At 38.3% G+C, this 15,825-nt stretch overlaps 1 pseudogene; it reads left to right on the top strand.

Moving 5' to 3' along the window:
• LOC147474799 (pentatricopeptide repeat-containing protein At4g16470-like) overlaps positions 1 to 15,183 on the top strand; it is a 37,082-nt pseudogene extending 21,899 nt beyond the window's left edge.
• Positions 15,184 to 15,825: the final 642 nt, after the last annotated feature.

Raw genomic sequence — 15,825 nt, forward strand, 5'->3', positions numbered from 1 at the left:
CCCTTAATAATAATACTTTTAGACCAATTATGTGAGTAATAAGTAAGAGTTAATACTGATTACGTGTTTGTATGTATTTCAGGCTTCAAAGTCAATTATGTGCAGAAATGTGCCACTTTGATGAGATAAAGGAGAAATGGTTGGTTGTTAAGGAGTTCTATGATTAAAGGCCAAGATTCAAGAAGACAAAGCCTTTCTAAAGCCCGATCAAAGCTGAAAAGTCAAAGTCAACGCGGGCAGAAACAGCACACAAAGTCAGCAGAACTTCCAAAGGCCGTATCTTTGGACTCAGACCTCGGAATTGGGTCTACCTTATGTCAAAATGACCGGCTCGGAAAGAGCTTTCCAATGGTCCAAGCCTTGACCCAATCAGAGGAGCAAAAGTGGATGAAAAGTCTGTTGAAACCAAATTTAGCTGAAGAGCCCTTTCCGGACTGAAAGAATTGTGTTTTGGGCCCGATTTTCTGGCCCAAAACATGGCTCCAAGCCCATGCACGATTTTTGGATCTGAAGCATATAAAAACAAAAGCTTAGCTCTTTGTTAATGGTAGATAGTTAGGTTAGAAAATAAATTAGGTTAGGATAAGAAAAGTAGCCATTAAACCTTAGTTCTAGATCTAGTTTTAGGTTAATTAATTAGTTTTTATTCTTGCCTTAAATTAAGTATTAAATTATTGTTATTGGTATTCATTAGATAAATAAAGTTAATTAGTTCTCCATAATCTAGTTTCATTTTCATTTATTTATTAGCTTAAATCCTTAGATTTACTTATTTATCATTATTAGTTTAATTCAATTATTGCATGAGTAGTTTCGAATTAAGTTTAAACAAGTAAAGTTCAAATCTTTATATTATGTCTTGTTTAGATTCCATGAGAAATGATAGTTTAATGACTCTAGGCTAAACCTCCATTAGAGGAGGTTCATGAAGCCATGTGAGGATGATTAGTTAGGAGTCTAGTTGTTGGTTTTGCAAAGAATTTCAAGTTCATTATTATGAGTGTTTAGAGATAAACCTCATAATGATGAACTAGAGTTTAGAGCTACCATCAAAGAGATTAGTGGTGGAGCTAAACTCTCATGCTAGTGACCCGCGCCCTAAGCACCACCCCCAAACAACATTTTGCTTGTCCTCAAGCAAATATGAGAAATTAGCATAAGTGACAAAAAATGGAGTTCTATCTACTCTCGTTTCACTGAGTGCGATTGCATTGACCATATGCAACAAGGCCTTAAACCACTAGGAATTCCCTAGTGGACGAGTTATAGCCTCGTGAGAGTTTTCCAGTGAAGGTACTCACAAACTTCATCTAAACTACACCGACTAAAAAATAAAACTATTGTTTCCTCATTCATGTCTCAACTATCTATACATCTCACTAGCAAATGAATAAGAATAACCAAGTAAAAAACCTAAGCTACTATATGCATAATAATCAATCATCTATGATACAAATATATATACTATGAGTAATACTATGAAATGCCTAGCGTGTTCGCTTCTCAAAACTCGAATAAGCCCTTAAGTAGGTCCTTACATAAATGTCAAGACAAAACCACTCGGTTTTCCTCCGCTCAAGTTTTCATTTACTCCAAGCAGTGGGCACACTTTACCTTACAATCTCAATGACAAACAAGGAAGCCGAGTCGATCAAACACATCCGCCACTTACTATCACACTAACATATTCCTAATCGAGCTAGAGGTCTTTATTAGGTGTCATGGGGATTAGGAGATGGTTTAAGAAGGAAGGAAAATGGATATTCAAAAGGACAAGTCCGAGATAATAGAGTCTTCATATTATGTAACTTAGAGAAAACCTTGTTATTTTCTTTTGCTTATATACTTTGTTTCCATCCTTAGCCATATTTTTTTTTTTTCTTTTTTCTTTTGGCTTTTGACTCCCTTTTATTCTATTTTTTGGAGTTTTTATTTATTTCTATTTTTCTTTTTCTTTTCCTTGGATGGAAACTTCTTTTCTTTTTATGAAGCAACTAACTAATTTTTGTTTACACAGGTTTTTCTCTTCTTCTTTCTTCACTCATTCTATTCTTAGACTTATTCTAGATTGGGTAAGTTGATTTTTTTTTTTTTTATTCTGTTTTGTTTTTGTAACAGTGTAAGGGATTTGTGGTTTATGAAAGGCTAAGGAAAGGCTCTGAGGGGCGACTAGCGGAAAATAATTAATAGGTTTGAATTTCTGGCTATATCGATCCAAAGAGGGCCTAAATTCTCGCTTAGGATATGGTTTAGTGATCAAGCAAGTGGACGTGTGATTTCTCTATCCGGATTTTACTTCTCCCTTATGTTATTTCTCAAATGTTTCGCTCATATAAGGCTTTAGGCTATATTCTCACATGATTTGTAGAATAAGTACTCTAGCCTAGATTTCAAACTTATCGCCAAAACAATCATAGATACTCATGTAATATATTTATAGATAGATGCAAAGATTATTACCTACATATTAACCTAAGTTTCTAAAAACTATTCTAATGCAAAAGCTACGTGAGACTTCTAGATTATTAAGAGCATAGAGAAAGAAACAATACCAATATTCCTAAGTGTATAGCATAAACTTTTTATTTTTATTTTTATTATTTTTAAGACAAATAATACGTAATATACAACCTAATATGTGTTTAACATTTACATCGTGTTTCTATACCACCCCCAAACAATTTGGGAGAAGGGGGTTCATGAAACAATTCAATAGCACAATTAAATTATGTAACTAACTAATTTTTATAATTTTTAACATTTTATAAATAAAAGTGCGTAATTTACATCCTAAAAGTGTCTAATTTTTGCAAATGTTTCTATCCCACCCCCAAACAATCGAACGCTTTGTCCTCAAAGTGTAAAGAGATAAGGAAAGAATTTATCATAGAAACATGGCAAAAATTGGCGCACTGTAATGTAAATATTGTAAAGATGATATGATAATATGAAGCACAATTAAACTGTTACGTACTAACTAACACAAACTCTACTGGAGTAAACATGACATGCTTAGGGTGGCAACAAGATTTGAAATGAATACCAAAATACGCCACCCCCAAACAAAATTGGAAAACTCTTTTTAAGTTTGAAAATTTTGTTTGGCCTATACTCCAGAATGTTGGTATTGTACGAAAACTTGGGTCTTTTAAAGTCAGATTCCCTAGACTTAAAGTGATATATATGTATTAACATGTAGTTTCCCATAAATCAATAATCTAAACAATTGTGGATCTTTCCATAAATAGTTAACATGGAATGCACCACCAAACAGAATCGAGCCCCAAAACTTTCTACAACGCAACTTAGTTGAATAAGAAGGTGTCCAAGTGAATGATCGTGAGTAAATGAATGGTTTTGGAAAATACTTGGAATGTGGATAAGTGTTAGAAGAAAAGGGTGGGAAGAATGATTGGATTTTATGAGGGATTAACTCAGGTGGATGGTGGTAGGGTGGTGCTCTAGGTAGTGCTTGAAAAGGTGGATCATCACAGGCTCTTAGAAACTCGTCGAATTCCTCCTCTAGGTTGTTCGCATCCATATAATTATTGTATTCATCTCCATCTTTGAGGAATTCATCTATCTCGTCTATTGTGAGGTTTAGTCCATCTCTTGTATGGTCAAAAGGCAGGGTTGAAAATTCTTTCTCTAGTTCAGTTATGTTCAAAGAGTCAAAATTGTGATCTTTGTCTTCTTCCATAAGAGGGATATGTACTAGTGTAGGGACAAGATCATCGGAAGAACTAATGTGATATACAGAACTCTCAATAGACTTAACTTCACCTTCTACAGGAAAATCTAATTGTCTCTTCTTTTGTCTAACCATATTAACTTCCACAGAAAGATTTCCAAAAGAAAGAGTCATTGAGCCATCCCGGCAATTGATTTGGGCGTTGGAGGTTGTCAAAAAGGGACGCCCTAAGATGATGGGAATAGAATCATGAGCAACTTCTGTGTCAAGAATAACAAAGTCGGCTGGATAGTAAAAATCCTGCACTTTAACGAGAATGTTTTCAACTACACCCTTAGGATACTTAATAGAACGATCGGCTAACTACAAAGTCATTTTGGTTGGTTGAAGTTTTGTTAGACCCAGTTGTTTATATAAATAAAAAAGGAGTAAGTTAACACTCGCTCCCAGGTCTAATAAAGCAGTTGTTATAAAGGTATCACCTAAGGTGCATTATACCGTAGGACAACCAGGGTCCTTGTACTTAACAATTCCGTTATGTTCAGATAAAGAGGGATATTGTTCAGTTAAGAAGGCTTCGTGGGGTATGTTGGTTTTCCTCTTCTTGGTGCACAACTCTTTTAGAAACTTAGCGTGTCCAGGTAGACTTTTTATAGCATCTAGAAAATGTAGGTTGATAGTTAGATTTTTAAACACTTCCCTAATCTCATCAAAATTCTCGTCCTTTTTAGACACAATTAGTCTCTCGGGATACGGTGGTTTATCTTTATATTTAGCATAAGGTTCCAACGTATTATTAGTCTTTGCATTATTTTTAGCCATTTGCCATCTAGGAGTCCATATTGGAACCTCTACAGGTGTAGGGTCTTCAATTTCTATGACAGTATTTGGTATGGTATCATTTATAGTTTGCGGGTGATCTTTAGGCATAGTCACTTGGTTTTCAACTACTCTCCCAGAACGAAGGGTAGTGACTACCTGTAGGTCTCCTTGGTTTATATTACCATTACACTGAATACTTTTTATTTCGAAGGCGGAGTTTGTTGACTTAGGATTAGGCACTGCTTGACCTGGAAACACGCCTGTTTGGTTATTATTTTGGTTAGAAGACATGTCAATAACTTTTTGGCATAAGAACTGCATCATTTGCATCGTTTGTTTCATCATAGTAGAGTTTTGATCATGTTGATCTTTCATCAAGTTGGAGTTTTGTTGCATAATTTGATTTTGTTTTTCCAACAAGGTCACTACTACTGTGTCTGTAGATGGTTGAACTGGAATTAAAGCTTGTTGATAGTTCTGGGTCATGGGCCCTATACCTTTATTCTGGTCACCTAAGTTTCCTTGTCCTTGATGTTGAGTTAACTGGTTGAAGTGTGGTGGTTGTGGTGGTGGTTGTGCATAGACAAGAGGACAATAGAAGTCGGAATGCTCAAGACTACAACAGACATTACAACGAAAGTAGAGTTAATGTTCATGACTGGAGTGGGTTGTTATTGAACAGAGATGACATCTACCTTTTTAGTGAGGGCATCGATAAGAGTTTTAAGCTGGGGATCATGTTTAACCTCAAGAGAAAAAGGAGAGGAGCGGGAGGAATCGTTACCTCCCCAATTGTTGTTCTTCTTAGATTGATCTTCTAAGAATTTATAAGCCTCCAAGGCTCCTTTACTAAGAAAACTACCCCCAGTCATGATATCTAGAACCTCCTTATGATAATGTGAAAGCCCCTTGAAGAAAACACGAACAAGCGTGTCTTTCACAAGATTATGATGCGGGCATTCAATGAGAAGATCAGTGAAACGATTCCAGGCCTCTGAAAAGGATTCATGAGGATTCTGGCTGAAGAAATGAATCTTGTGAAGCATTTCATCCGCCTTGATGGTGGGTAAACTGTTCCATGAACAATTGAACAAGTTGAGCCCATGAGTCCACAGAGTTTGGCGCTTGGGCAGCTTAACCAAGATGCCGCCTTTATCGGCTAAGGTGAAAGGGAATACCCTCGCTTTAATTTGTTCCGCACCAACCGTAGGATGGTGAAATGTTGTTAGGACTTGTTCAATCCTACGCGATAAGCCGATAAGGTTTTTCATGGTCTACACCATGAAAAATGGGTAACAAATTAAAAATATTTGGGGATTCGAAATCCCCACCGGTCCGCTAGAACGATGCAAGATTTGGGGCTATCGCTCAAGGCTTTGTAGAAGTCAGAGAGAGGAGTCTCTCTTTCTTCAGCCATTATATCAGGTGGTGTGTGTGGAATAGTAGCTAAAGGTGTAATGGGTGGTATACTAGATAGACATATTTGTCGATGTTGCTGTGTAATTACGTTAGTTGTTTTTCTTTGACCAGACCTTAATCTCATGCAAGACTAAGTTGAACTTAACTAAACATGCAACACTCCAAACAATTCTGATATACTAGTAGAAACTTCTAACTGAAGATGTAAGGTGTAGAAGAAAGAAATACCTGATTGCGTCCTTGCTTCGCTTATAAATAGCGTCTTGTTCACGCGTGTGTTCAGTGTATATAACAAGTTAGAACACTGAAAAACTTGAAAATTGAAAATTTGAATCAAACCCGCGAAATCCGCAAAAAATCCGAGGGCGCAGCGCTTCACTCACTTCGCAAAAGCGCCGGTGCAAATTCGAAGTTCCAGTGTTTTGAGCGGGCGCCGGTATGCATATAGCCCGGTCGTCCGCTCGGCTTCGTTGTTTTGAGCGCAGCGCGCTTTGCTTAGAGGCGCGCAGTCGCTCAACTTCCAGTTGTTTTGAGCGCAGTCGCTCCTTTCTTTCAGCGCCGCCGTATTTTTCGAGGAACTTTCACTTGTCAAAAACGACGACCACAGTTAGAATCAAACAAGGGTGGGTGGGTAGAGAATGGGGGATTGCCCCTTAAATTAAAGCAATTGAATTCTTGTCTTGAACGAGATTAAGATGGCAGCGGCGCCATTTGATAACCCGTAAAAACAGTTAAAACATTAATATTAATGTTAACAACACTAATACGTAATATTACCGTTTTTACGTTTAAATCAATTCTTCTTCCTCTCAAAACATAATCATGCAATATAAGGAGTAAGGATTCGTTCCACTCTTAAATTCTCAAGAGTTAAACAAATTCAATTGATCCAACACAAGGAACAATGGTGAGAGTGATGTGTTTAGTGTTTAAACTAAAACTAATTATAAATTAACTAACTTAACTAAGCAGTTTAAAAGGTGGATATAATGAATTGGAAGAATATAGAGGGGGGAAATTCCACCATGCAATTCGATTGGCTATTAGTTAGTTATTGAATCGAATTTTGATCCCTAGTGAATACCAAGTCCTCTCGAATCAAGGTTCCACTAGCATGAGAGTTTAGCTCCACCAGTACCGAAGTTGTCCTTCCTACTGAGATGAGGGTCACTACCCAGAAGTCAGATTTAGTACTCACATGAGGAAATTATTTGTCGAATTGGACTTGTTGGATGAAAAAAAAGAATCTGCAGCCTTACGACTGGTATCTTATCAGCACTAGCTGAAAAGGTCTTTTGATAAAAGGGTACGACCTCGATCTTTCAAGGAAGGGGATTTGGTCCTCCGTATGGACCCCGCGCCTAAGATGTTAGGAGCTAATTGGGAAGGTCCGTATATCGTTGATAGGATAGTTGGCAATGGTAGTTACTATCTTAAATCCATGGATGGTGAAGTTTTTGTTAAACTTTGGAACACTGCAAACTTGCGCAAGTATTTTCAATAGTAGTTATCTTTCTCTTTGTTAGAGTGTTACCCATGGAACACTGCGAATTTCCGCAAGTATTTTTAATAAAAGTTATCTTTCTCTTTTCAGTTTTCTAGCTTTACCCCCCCAGAACTTAGGTTAATTAGCTTTACCCCACAAGTTTCATCTATAGGCTTACCCCCCCAAGACCATAGTCAACCTTATTTGACTATGTTCTTTTCATGAAAAAGACCTTAGTGCCCTTCCGTGGATGCAATGACTAGTATTTTACGTAAGGGCACTGAGGTCTTTTCATGGGTGCTCACGGTGAAAAACACACTCAAACTTAGGTTGACCGTGGTCTTGGGGGGTAAGCCTATGGATGAAACTTGTGGGGGTAAAGCTAGAAAACTGTTCTCTTTTCAGAGTGTTGTTTCTTTTAATTTGTTATTTTTATGCTGGGATACATTTTGGATGTTGGGTGCAAGATCCCATATGTTGGCCAAACTTGTATCAAAACCTTAAGAAATCTTTCTTTGGATAATGAGTGAAAGATCTCCTATGTTGTTCCATGTGTGTGCTTAAGAAAGTTTACACTTAGCTTGGGTTTTATCTAGCTAAGCGCAATTCTAATGCCTTTTGTCTATAAGTGTCGATTTATGCATTAGCTTTGTCGACATTACGGTCTTTACAGGAACTGATACAGGGGCATACCCTACTTTCCTATATGACCTTTCTTTATTGTCCCAGATAACCTCCTGGACATTAGAGGAGTTAAGAAATCTCATAGCACGCATACTTGTTTATTTTGAAACAAATTTAGCAAAGTTTAACTCAAAATAAACACTCAAGTATAGCTAATCAAAAGTCAATTGCTAATAGATAAGTAAATTGCAACTTAATAGCATTTTAAGGATTTACTTACCAGGACAAGATCAGGTTTCTTCAGGAGCTACAGGCGAGTTATCAGTCAATTCCTCTACCTCGTGCACATCTGTATCATGGTCTTCTTCATAACCTACTTCCAAAAATTCCCCCTCGGAACCTTGTTGATACTTTTGTGAGGCCAAATCATCCTCTAACTTCTCTTGAAGTTTGTCAACATCAATCTCAAGATCGGGATATAGGACATCATCATCATGAGGGAGGGTTCCGGATGCCCAAGCTTTATCGAGTTTCTCACCATATCGCTTGTCGTACTCTGGTTTAAGAATGTCAAGCATGCGACAAGCGGTGGAGATACCATTCTTGTATGCTTCAGAACTGACCACATCAACTAGCTCGGTGTAGAATTCGTTCACCTCCTTTACGCTCCTTTCAGGAGCTTCGAGAATCGAAACTGGGGCAAGCAAGGAATTGGTAGGAGATGCAAGTTGATCTCTCAGTAGCTCAAGCTCTGCATTAGCTTTGCTTAGTGATTCTCCCAACTCCCTATTTATCAACTGAGAGTCTATCAACTCTAGTTATGTCAACGCGGCATTTTTGTTAACTTCGGATAGCTCGGATTTTAAAGGGTCCAGTTCTTTTTGTAAAGTCGTGGCCTTATCCTCATAATACATCTTCTGATTCTTCAATGTTGCAAACTCGCCATTCAAACGGTTTCGGTCAGCTTGCCATGCCTCACAACAGCCGTCAAAGTGGGAAGCTCGTTCGGCTAGGTTGTTTTTTGCTTTAAGAACTTCTCGGTGCTCAAGTTTGGTGAATTCAAGGTCTCTTTCAAGATTCCTGTTCTTCTATTTGGTCTTTCTAAGATCTCTCTGAATGGCTCTGACCTGCTCAATCTCATCGGCTAGGCTTTCATTACTCTTGTTTATATCATAATCACCTTCCAATCTTTTAATCTTTTGGTTGGATATGAGGAGTTGCTTCGTCAAGTCACATTTCTCTCTTGTGAATTAATCCACTTCATCCTGATTCTTATGCAACAGAGCATAAGTAGTGGACGCATCCATGCTAGCCTGCAGTGCCAGAAGAATTACAATTTATGTATCAGGAGCTAGTGTATATAAACAAAAAGACAACCGGAAACGATGTAAGGAATTGAAGTACAAAATGGTTATCTTCAACATATGTCGACACATTCGTTTCAGGCCTGTCGTTGCGCGAAGTACTCTTTTATGTTTCGCTTTCTCTTCGGGAAGCCTCATAGATTCAACCAATCCCAAAGCAACTCTAGGGTCCTTAAGCGTATCTTAGTCAGTAATCAAAGGGTTCTTTGGTAATCCAAGCACTATAGGAACTGGAACAAATGGGTTTGGAGCAAGTTTAGAGTTCAAAGATGTCGATTTACTCTTTTTCCTTAAGCGAATGTCCTCATCTTGGGTAATCGGAGAAGGAGATTTCCTTTTATTTGACTCAATGGATGGAACACGGTTATTGTCAAATACAATACTAGCAGAGCAGGTTTGTTCCACATTTTCGAGGTTCGTTATCAATTTCGGATCGGATTGCATGAAGTCCACATTCTCAATATCAGTCAAAGGGAACTCGACATTACTATCTACCCCCATAGTGTCACCACCCATTTCAACATTTGACTTATTTGTATCATAAACAGAAAGTTGAAGGTTCGGTGTTTCCATTGTACTCTTGATTCTTGAGGATTGAACGCACTCTAGACTTTCAGTTCTAATGGGATTTTCATCTTCATCAAGAATGACAGCGTTGGAAGCTTGCCCAATTCCTCGTTCAGTATGTTTTTTATTTATAGCCTTACTCACCTTCGCAAATCTAACAACCTCGGGAGGAGGTTTATTTGATTTTTTCGGAGCTCCCTTTTTTATGTTAGAATTTGACTTGGAAATAAGACCTAGGACCTTCTTTGCCATAAAGGCCTCCCTTGGGTACGAAGTTGTAGCAGTTTCGGGGTTCCCACCCATATACCCAACTCCAGGCACCAAAGCTTGCAACTCCATTGGTAACATAGTAAGATACTTTGAGATTAATAATGGGTCTAGAACTATGGATGCAGGGCGTTTCTCAGAGTTTGGGAGTGCAATAAGGGCTGTCACAGCATCTAGTTCCACAGTAGTTAGAGACGGGAGTCCCACGTCCACTCTCTCCTCTGACAAAGAAAAGCCGGATCGGATCCTCTTTTGATTATTATCAAAGGTGACATCACCCCACTCACCACCAGTTACACGGATAGCATATTTACGCCAGTAGTCATCGTTGTTTTTACCTTCGTATAATATGACGTGTTCAACTCCTGGTTTAGCAGAGAGAGTGTAGTCTCCATTATTTAGTATCATCAGTTTATAGAAGTATGATATTACTCCGCAAGTCACCAATATATTGTGCTTTTGGCCCAATATGTGCATGTATGTGACATTGCGAACAAACCAAGGCATTACTCTGTTGATCGAGACTTGGAAGTACTCGAGGGCATCTGCCATAAACGAAGGCAAGCGGAGTCGGAGTCCAGCTTTTAGCAGTCCAACGAATATCAAGGGACTTTCATCGGTTCCAAGGTCAGCAGTCCATGGATATTCAATTTTGATTTCTTTTGGAATTGCAAATGTGTTACAGATCTTTCCCAAATCCAAAATATCACCGAATGGAATAATATTCCAGTCAAAAGTGGGGATTTTAGTTTTCAGCGTGGTCGAAAGAGAAACATCGGTAATTGCTTTATAACCCAGAACTGCTATATCAATTGAACCTGAAACGGCATTGCTCGGTACTTAATCCGAAACTGCCTTGCTATTTAAAGGTCCCGAAGCTGATGGGTGAGACATTGAAAGTTGATTAAGAGTGCACGGTCAAAAGGATATATTCGGAACTGGAAGTGGTGGTAGCAAAGCCGGAATTGCTTGTGCAACTTTAGAAAGGAAAACGTGGCTATTGACACCTTGACACCCAAAACTTCAAGTTCTTCTACACAAACCTTAACACATTTTGGACTCAAACTCTCAATCAATCAAAGAAAGAACAGGTTCAACACCTTGTGTCTGGCGGTCTTCAAAGCAACCAAACTCAAATTTATTGAGTTTGCTTCTAAAGAAATTGTCAATGGGGCAAACTGTGGATCTAAGGTAGTAATGGCAGCTAGCAAGGGACCTATATAGTGTTTACAAAGGAGATATCCAAATAGATACAGGAAAATAATTCAAAGTGTTTACAAAGGAGGTATCTAAATAGATACAGGAAAAGAACTGAAGGAAGGACGTGTTCTCTCTTCTGGATAAATAATTTCCTTTATTCTCTCTTCCGGATGACTCAACTCCGGATGAATGAGTGTGGTTTTGGGTTATTGCAAGCTGTTGCTTCCTGTGATGATGCATTGCCTAGCTTGTTCAGAACTAACTTTGAGTTTGTTAACTATGATTCATCTTCCACTGAGAATGGCTTTGAGAGCCTTGTACTCCTCTTGTTGGAAGAGTTTCTTCAGTTGGTCCAAGTTATTTTCTATGACGGTAACATCTTGCAGAACATCCATACATGTATTGTTGCTTCAATATTTGACATCTTAGATGCCGGTGTATGGAGGAGAAATTTGACAAGGGTCACGTTGATTTTATCATAGATTTTGAATCTTTTAAGTTGGAACACGAGCTGTTGGAACTATTGGAGCGGTTGAAACAATTTTGAATCTTGAATTTTGGAAGTTGGAACACGAGCTGTTGGAGCTGTTGAAACAATTTTGGAGCTTTTTGATATATCCGAATTATTTGAGTGGGGGCAGGAAGAGAATTCGCGTGGGGCAAAACTCAAAGGATGAAGGAAGAAGTTAGAAGGAAGGGTTTCAAGCAAGTAGACACAAAGTTAGCGAAGGGTATCTTTTTGTTATGTTCAACAGCTCAATTTCGCAAGGCCCAGTTCAAGTTTCGCAAGGCCCAGTTTCGGGTTTCACTTCCAGTTTCGGGTGCACTTTCGAGTCAAGGTGATTTGATGAAATCTACCTACGTCCGGACCATCTGACCGTGTTCGGTCCCTTACATGAGCTAGTATTCTAGGTCTGGGTAATCACAAAACATGGCAGGTCCGGGTTTCACCAAGTTCCTACTGTCCAAGTCCGGATCATTATAATACTTGGGATGTCCGAACTTGACAAATTTCGATTCCTTGTGTTAGCTCCTCATATACTAGGTTCGGCCTAATATACAAGGTTTGGGGCATGGTGATGATAGGTCCAGCTTTCATGAAGTTTAGTAGTTTGGAATGTAATCCCAAGTTCGGATCTTTGTGAAACATGGGTGGGATTGATCTGACCAGGTCTGGGTCATTACAATGTATTGCATGTCTGTCTGGATTTCACCAAGTTCTTAATGTCCAAGTCCGGATCATCACAAGGCATGGCAGGACCAGTGTTCAGCAAGTTCAGCTTAATATACAAGGTTCGGGGGGCATGGTCATGGCAGGTCCGATACATTCCACAGAGAAAGTTGAGGCATAAGACGTCGCTTACATTTTTACCCGGCCTTTTTCCTTAAGGGTTTGATTCACAACCCATGAATAAAAAAGGGGGGCATCTGTGTGTGCATATTTTAGCAAATAGGTATGTAACACGTGGCATCATCTTCTTAAGCCTCAGATATGGTCTTGGTGTGGGTAGAAAGTACCAGAACACACTTCAAGTTCAAATCCTCTCACTTCCTAGGTTCAGAAGTAAGGCAAGAAGAGGAGGTTCGTGGGCTTTGGAACTAGTTGGAGTAGTAGGTTCGTATAACCAACTCCTAACTATGAACTCCAAATCCGGAACTCCACTATTAGGTTCGGAGCAGGTTCGTAGGTTTTGGAACTAGCTGGAGTAGTAGGTTCGTATAACCAACTCCTAACTATGAACTCCAAATCCGAAACTCAACTGCTAGGCTCGGAGTTCTAACTACTACTTCGAACCTAAACATATTTTTCTGTTGTTTAAGTCAATAAAAGAGACCTATTTGACTTGGGAAACATGAGGCTTCTAGAAGAGTCAAGATGAGACTTAACAAGAGATGGTCTCCTAGTTAAACACTAATTGGGAAACCTCATCTATTCGTCAAGATGAGACTTGACAAGAGACGGTCTCCTAGTTAAATACTAATTGGGAAACCTCGTCTATTCTTATAAATAGAATAGTTGAACTACGCTTTGAGTTTGATTCCTATTCAGAGGATACGTAGGCAGCCATTAAAAAATGTGGTTCAACTCATCATCTTCTACATCTCTTCTTCTTCTTGATCCAATACTTCTCATTGTTCTTTGATCAGTAACAAAATATTTGTGTTTCTAGATTAGGAAAAACCATCACACATGCACAATGGACGAGTCGATGAAGTTATAGAATTTTTTAATAGGATGATAAAAGAAGAGTTCAAGCTTGATTATTTTACCTTTCTTGTGGTTCTCTCTGCTTGTGGTCACGGAGCCCGGTTTGGTGAGTGAAGGTAAGAGATATTTTTGCTCTATGATAAAAGACTATGGTATTAAACCGAGATTGAAACACTATGAAACCATGGGTTGATATGTTAGGTCGCGTAGGGAGATTAGATGAAGCGTTCGAGTTTGTTGAAAAGTCACCTTGCGAGAAACATAGTGTTGTTTGGGGTGCATTATTAGGTGTTTGTCAAATTCATGGATGTCTTAACTTGGTGGACGTTGTTGCGAAGAAGTTCTTTGAGCTAGCACAGGAAAATGCGGGAAAATATGTCGTGTTGTCCAACACTTATACTGCATATGGATTGTGGAAAAATGTTGACAAGGTTACGGAAGTAATGAGAGAATCAGGGGTACTTATCTGTCATCAACCGTTAATAAAAAACACTAGTTCAACCAAACATTAGTATGTACAATCATGAACGAAAAGTGATTTACAGTGGTTGTTTCCATTTGGATATATAAATTTACAAATTCTAAACGATGGCACCTATGTCAGACAAGCATTCTAATCAAGCCAATTAGTACTTGCATGTTCAATTCGATTTTTTAAACTAGTTATATTGGGAGAAAAGTACACTCACCAAATTCAATCTCCAAATTGCCCCACTAAACAAACTTGATTTCTCTCTACTGTTTCCTCCTAATCTACTTTCTACTTGATAATGATGATAATAGCTAGTTTGTTTGCACGTGCTTAGACACGTTGTTTTTATTCAATCAGATGATTTGTGGGCGGTCTTATTTGTTTTATTTACTTATTTAGGAGAGAAAAATAAGGTACTCGCTACGGGCACCTTCCATTTTGTATTGGACATACCCAAAAAACAAATTATGACAAGTTTGTCATTGACCTAAAAAACTTGTTTTGTATTAGGCACCCCCCTAACTACATCAAGTCAACATGTTGCAACCTTTTTTAGCCCGATCTCCTTCTCTCCCCACATTTAAAACTCATAAACCTTAATCCTTAAACCCTAAATTTTAAACAACTCAATCAAACTTAATCAAAACACTAAAATGGAAGACTCAAACTTTTTAAAACATGAAGATAAACCACTTGAGGATCAAATGTTTGAGGTACAACAACAAATTAGAGAAATGAGAGAAGATATGCAATAGCAAATTAGAGAATTGAGAGAAGAGAAAAATGAGAGACAAAATGATCTGAGAGATAATAAAGAGGAGAGAGGAATGGAAGATAACCAAATGAGAGGAAATGTGGAAAGTGAAAAAGTAGACGATGCGAGTAGTTAGACAATGGAGGTGCCAAGAAATAGTCGTCGACTAAGACAACCAATTAATAAGGTAAACTGATAAGCACATAAATGATACACATTTATGCCCATATTTATATTATATTATCTACTTAATTAGTATAAGTTTCTTTGATTAGTCTGTTTCTTTGGTTTTACAGGAATCAACGTGAATATGACGAAACGGGCTGAGACTGAGGACTTTATGTGGTTGTAAGATCCTCACGACTTCACTCCATAGAGAATACATGAAACAAGGTTGGAAATAGCATGTATGAGATATTATAAAGCTACTGTGAAAAGTTAAGGCACTATGGTCAAGAGGTCGAGCGCACTAGCGCCCTAAGATGCCTATTCGAGAGCGCGACCAGCGCCCCCTTATTAAAACGCAGAATTCCAGTGTTTTCACAGCACCCTTCGTAGCTTCCCTCCACCGCTTGAACTCAATTTAGATAGTTCCAAAAGGGATTAAAACACGGAAAGGAAGCTTTCTAAATAAGTTACAAGGCTTGTACGCCCTAATCCATCCCTATATAAACAAAGGAAGTTGAGCTCTCTCTCTCTCTCGGCCCGGATCACACAAAATGACAAACCTTTCAAAGAAACTGCTAGAGAAGAAAAAGAAGAAGCCACCACACAGGATGACGGTTTTGTGAATGACTTCTCTTCCTTACTGTTTTGCTTCTATCACCATGTTTATAAGTAGCTAAATAATAAGCTAGGGCTTAGATGAAGCCCTAGACTTGCGTAGGAAATTCTTGATTTACTATTCACTATTCTCTAAACTAAATTATTTTACTTGATTATTTTCATAT

Source organism: Coptis chinensis, chromosome 9, assembly GCF_015680905.1.
Source record: "Coptis chinensis isolate HL-2020 chromosome 9, ASM1568090v1, whole genome shotgun sequence".
NCBI lineage: Eukaryota > Viridiplantae > Streptophyta > Magnoliopsida > Ranunculales > Ranunculaceae > Coptis > Coptis chinensis.